At 49.0% G+C, this 5,949-nt stretch overlaps 1 pseudogene; it reads left to right on the plus strand.

Moving 5' to 3' along the window:
* The first annotated feature begins 791 nt into the window (after positions 1-791).
* LOC142260701 (U2 spliceosomal RNA) lies at positions 792-998 on the plus strand (annotated as a pseudogene).
* The last annotated feature ends 4,951 nt before the right edge of the window (positions 999-5,949 follow it).

Raw genomic sequence — 5,949 nt, forward strand, 5'->3', positions numbered from 1 at the left:
GTCTTACCTGCGTTGGTGTAGAAGTGGGTGTCCTGTGGTGGAGTCAGCTATGTGCAGTGGTGGCCGTGGGTTCTTTTATGTGCGACCGTAGTAATAGCTGCGCCCACTTCCTGTATGGGAGTGGAATGCAGTGAGGGTAATGGAACGCACGCCTGCGCATTTGTGTTTAACGTCGCGCATGTGCAGAACGGAGAAAAGGCTGCGCTCACTTCCTAATGAAAGAGAGTGAGACGCATCTGGGAAGGGAAGGGAAAAGATTAGGGTTTGGGGATGATGAAAGGGCTTTCTACGGGCAAGGATGGCAAAGGGTGGCAGTGACGGAAAGTCAGGCAGCCTGTCCTGTCCTGTCCTGTCCGTCCGTCTTTTTGTATCATGAATTGGAAAGACTGCAAGGGGGAGGGGAGGTGCTTGTGTCCAAAAGGAGGAGTTATTCAGATTCATTGCAGTGGGCGGCGGCTGCAAAAAGCACCATTCTTCTTGTTTTTGCTCTGCAAAACAGCCTTTTCAAGGGTTGGCTTGGGTGACAAAATGTCTTCTGTAGGCGTGGGTTTGTCTCCCTCTCCCTAAGATGTGTCCGGTATAGGCCAGGGTGCCACTCAAGGCCGTAACCAATTCGGGTTATAGCTTCTCGGCCTTTTGGCTAAGATCAAGTGTAGTTTCGGAGGACGCTACCTTGGTCGGTACTGGAAGGTGCCTGGGATTGCACGTCTGCCGGCCTTGAGGAAGTGTGTGCGCCTTCTGGTGACACATAGCCCTCTTGTGCCTGGACGGTTCCCAGGCAACGGGAGGCGATCACCTTTGTTATTTTGAAGTCCTACTGATAAACAGAAAAAAAAAAAAATTAAATCTGTTCTTATCAGTTTAATATCTGATACGTCCCCTCTCTGGGGACCATATATTAAATGGATTTTTAGAACAAGGAGATGGAAAAAATCTTGCTCTGTCCACTGCACGCATTGACCTGGTATTGCAGTACCTCCAGGACCGGTGCACCCCTTCTTAACCCAGTTTCCAAAAGCAGAACTCAATTCACCTGATTCAAATGAGCCCCATTAGTTAATTGAAAGAAAGCAAAAACTTTATATGCACCTCAATTTGGCCAATTCACTTTTCACACTTTCACCCTTTTTTTTATCTTTCACACCTTTTACTTGCTTTATTGATGCAAAAAGCTGTGCCAAATAGCAAACTCATCTCCACTCAACTTGACCAACTCTGCTATGTCCCGTGCAGTATCTTATTCTCAGTCTTATCTAGATCATTTGCAATTGAATAGAATAGATCCCTTTTGGCTGCTTATGACTGTGTAAAATATGTAGTTTTACTGGGCTGGGATGAGAGAATCCATTGAAGCATGGTGTAGGGATTGTGGTTCCTGTGTGCTAAGAAGAGAGGCTGGCACCAGCCAGAAAGCCCCATTGCAGCCAATAATCACTTAATAACTTTTTCAACTTGTCATCATATGGGAGGCCTTCCATTCCTTGTAGTAGTCTAGTTGCCCACCTTTGAACTGACTCTAACTTCTGAATGTCCTTATTAAAATGTGGAGCCCAAAACTGGTTCCCATATTCCAGATGTAGCCTTACAAGTGATTTATAGAGGTGTAACAATACGTTGGGATCACGGGATCTAATCTCCCTTTTTATACACCCTAAAATCTTGTCCCAAGCAGCATTCCATCAGCCTCTGGAAGGTTCCTGGCGCATTGCACAGCTCGAAGGGCATGCTTTTGAACTCGCAGAGACCCATAGGGGTGGCGAAGGCGGTCTTCTCCCGGTCTGCCTCAGCAACGGACACTTGCCAATAGTGACTAGTGAGATCAAGGGTAGAAAAATAATTTGCAGTTCTCAATGCAGCTAGCGATTCCTCAATACGGGGAGTGGTGCCGTCCTTCTTTTTTAACAGGATCAACAGAGCTGCCCAAAGGCTACAACTGTCACGGATAACCCCAGCCGCCTTCATGTTGCTCAACATGTACTTGGTACACTGGCAATGTGAAGGTGGTATTGGCTTATAGCTCTCTTTGATGGGTGGGTGTGCACCTGTGGGGATGTGGTGTTGGACCCCTTTTATTCCCCCAAAATCTAGCGGGCTTCCCACCGGTAACCCGCTCCCCAGCTTGGATGGATGCTGAGGGAGCCCCTTTTGCCCGCAGGCTCTGGCCCTGGGAACTGTAGCCTTGGCGGTGACTGTGCTTCCCTCTACGGTGTGAGCTGTTGCCTTCAATCGGGTCTTGACTGCTGGGAAACCCTGGAGGTTCCTGTCGCTAACGGATTTGACCGGTTTTACGGCGACTCCTAGCCTGGTCGGGGTCCGTAGGCCCTGCCGGATGGTGCTGGCTTCTCTTCACTCCCCGATCTGGTACCGGCGGGCCACCGCCCATCCCCGGTCCGTACGGTTCACTCCAATCAGCCTCTCCTGCAGAAGGTCACCACCGTCTGCCAACCTTGCTGAGTGCCCGGGCCACACACCCGGACACGGTCAGTCTCCTCTCCTCTTCACTTCTCTAACTCCAAAACTGATCTCTAATCTGACTCCTTTTCCCGCCTCCAGGACTGTGAACTCCTCGGTGGGTGGGATCAACCGCCTGGCCCACCCCCTGGTGTGGACATCAGCCCCTGGAGGAAGGCAACTAGGATTTGTGTTTAGCTTCGGTGTGCCTAGCCGGAGTGTAGAGTGTGTTGGTGTAGTACCTGTGACGACCTGGCTTGTCCAGGGCGCCCATGTGGGGTGTTGGCAGTGTATTTGCGCCTGCGTTCAAAGGTTTGCTGAATGGATAACTGAACGCTGCGCTGGGACAAGGACGTGCTTGATGATGGTGTTATTTCTGAGTAGGCAACTGCAGGTGCAGGACCGGAGGAGGCTTGTTCGCAGGCAGCATGGACAGGGGATTGGCTCGCATGCACAACCAGCGAAGACGTAGCAGTGACATTAGCAAGCACTGCTCCTCGACTCTGTTGTACTTCCCACAAAGTCGGGTGCTTGGCTGACATGTGCCTGATCATGCTGGTGGTGGTCAGGCTGCTAGTTTTGGTACCCCTGCTGATGCTGGCACGGCAGGTGTTGCAAATGGCCTTTTTAGAATCATCTGGATCCAACTTAAAAAACTGCCAGACTCGGGAAGACCTAACATTTGTACAGGCACCTTGTGTCGTGTTGTTGTTCCGGGGAACGGTTGCCTGACTTCTGCCTGGAGCCACCACCCTGCTTCTTACTGCCTGTTGGGATGCTACGCCTCCCTCCCCCTGTGCACTGCTGTCCTCGCTCTGCATATCCTCCTGCCAGGTTGGGTCAGTTACTGGATCATCCACCACGTCGTCTTCCTCTTCCGCACCCTGCTCCTCCTCCTGACTTCCTGACAATTATGTCTCATCATCGTCCACCCCTTGTTGAGACACGTTGCCAACTTCGTGAGAACGTGGCTGCTCAAATATTTGGCCATCTGTACATACGATCTCCTCATGACCCACTTCAACATGAGCTGGCGAGAGGCCAGAATGTGCGAATGGAAATGTGAACAGCTCTTCCGAGTGTCCAAGTGTGGGATCATTAATGTCCGAGGACGTGTACTCAGCCTTGTGGTAGGAAGGAGGATCAGGTTCTGAAATGTGCGGTGCAGTATCACGGCTACTGACACTTGACCGTGTGGAAGACAGAGTGTTTGTGGTGGTGCCAATCTGACTGGAAGCATTATCCGCTATCCAACTAACAACCTGTTGACACTGGTCTTGGTTCAAGAGCGGTGTACTGCTGCGGTCCCCAAGAATTTGGGACAGGATGTGCGAGCGACTAGATGTGGCCCTTTGTTGTGGCAAAATTAGAGCTTGCCCACGACCTCGGCCTCTGCCTGCACCACCATCACGTCCACTTCCTTGTTCCTTGCCAACGCCCTTGCGCATTTTGCAATGCTGTGCTGACGTGTATTCACTAGACTTGGGCGTTATATCAAAGTTTGTGCAAATTGTGCACCTGTACGCTGCCACCGACAGGCACACACGTGCGGTTTTTAAATGCAAGCACGGACGCACTAAGAACCTAACAGGTTTTAGGAGCAAAAATTAATGACGAGAACTCTGACACTATCAGCCACTGCTGACTGACGTGTATTATACACTACACTTGTGCGTTATATAATAGTTTGGTAAAAACGCACACAAGTGCACCTGTACGCTGCCACCGACAGGCACACACGTGCGGTTTTTAAATGCAAGCACGGACGCACTAAGAACCTAACACAGGTTTTAGGAGCAAAAATTAATGACGAGAACTCTGACACTATCAGCCACTGCTGACTGACGTGTATTATACACTACACTTGTGCGTTATATAATAGTTTGGTAAAAACGCACACAAGTGCACCTGTACGCTGCCACCGACAGGCACACACGTGCGGTTTTTAAATGCAAGCACGGACGCACTAAGAACCTAACACAGGTTTTAGGAGCAAAAATTAATGACGAGAACTCTGACACTATCAGCCACTGCTGACTGACGTGTATTATACACTACACTTGTGCGTTATATAATAGTTTGGTAAAAACGCACACAAGTGCACCTGTACGCTGCCACCGACAGGCACACACGTGCGGTTTTTAAATGCAAGCACGGACGCACTAAGAACCTAACACAGGTTTTAGGAGCAAAAATTAATGACGAGAACTCTGACACTATCAGCCACTGCTGACTGACGTGTATTATACACTACACTTGTGCGTTATATAATAGTTTGGTAAAAACGCACACAAGTGCACCTGTACGCTGCCACCGACAGGCACACACGTGCGGTTTTTAAATGCAAGCACGGACGCACTAAGAACCTAACAGGTTTTAGGAGCGACAATTGCTGAGAAGTCTGACACTATCAGGACTGTTTTAGACTGTGTACACCAGCCCCAGATATGATGAAGGCTGGTATACGGTCACCACTAGGAATGGCTATATACCCTGCCTGCCTGCCTGCCTGCCTGCCTGTATACTGCTACAATAGTCCTGACAAGGACTCTTTTGGTCACTAGCCTGTATTCCAACCTGGCTATACCCTGCCTGTATACAGCAACAATAGTCCTGAGAAGGACTCTGCTACTGTACTCCGACCTGGCTATACCCTGCCTGCCTGTATACAACTAGAATAGTCCTGAGAAGGACTTTTGGTCACACTGTTTGCAGCCCTGCTACGGAAATAGCTATAAAGGGCCGCAAACCTTTCCCTGAAGCAGCGACCCTCTCCCTGCACTGACTGTCTGGATAGCTGTGAGCAGAGCACAGCGCGCCCGCCGGTATAAAGGCTCGGTCACGCTGTGCAGGCCGGCCAATCACTGCAATTCCACAACTAACAGGGCTGTGGCATTGCAGTGGTCTGCCAGCCAATCCCTGCATGAGGGCTGGCTCTCAAAAGAGCGCCAACATGCAGGGATGAAGACCACGAGTACAGCACGAGTATCGCGAGATTACTCAGTCCCCGTCGAGTAGACCGAGTACAGTGATACTCGTGCGAGTACCGAGTAGTAACAAGCATGCTCGCTCATCACTATTTATTAGTAAAATGGCTTACACTCCCCTTTTTTCCACTTTTTTCTTCACTACTTTTATAAAGAAATTTTTCCTTTCTTTATTCTTAATGCAATTTTATATAGCAACACCACCATTTTTTGCCACGAACATAATTTTTCTTGTCCGTCATCCCGTTCACCCTTACAGGGTTGTGGACAGATGCACTTGTCACTACACTTCTAAGACTCAATACAGGGTCTGGAGCTCAATGCTCCCTTTTTGTTTTTTTTTTCTTCTTTTTTTTCTTTTTTTCATTTTGTCCTTCTTCTTCTTCTTTTTCTGATTTTTGTCTCAAAAAGCTGATGAAATTTGAAACACTATACCCCAGTGATTTTATAAATGTTTCTCAATATATCACTTGAGAACTTTTATGGCCGGTATTGTAACAGTTGACCATCC

This window comes from Anomaloglossus baeobatrachus, unplaced genomic scaffold (assembly GCF_048569485.1).
Source record: "Anomaloglossus baeobatrachus isolate aAnoBae1 unplaced genomic scaffold, aAnoBae1.hap1 Scaffold_167, whole genome shotgun sequence".
NCBI lineage: Eukaryota > Metazoa > Chordata > Amphibia > Anura > Aromobatidae > Anomaloglossus > Anomaloglossus baeobatrachus.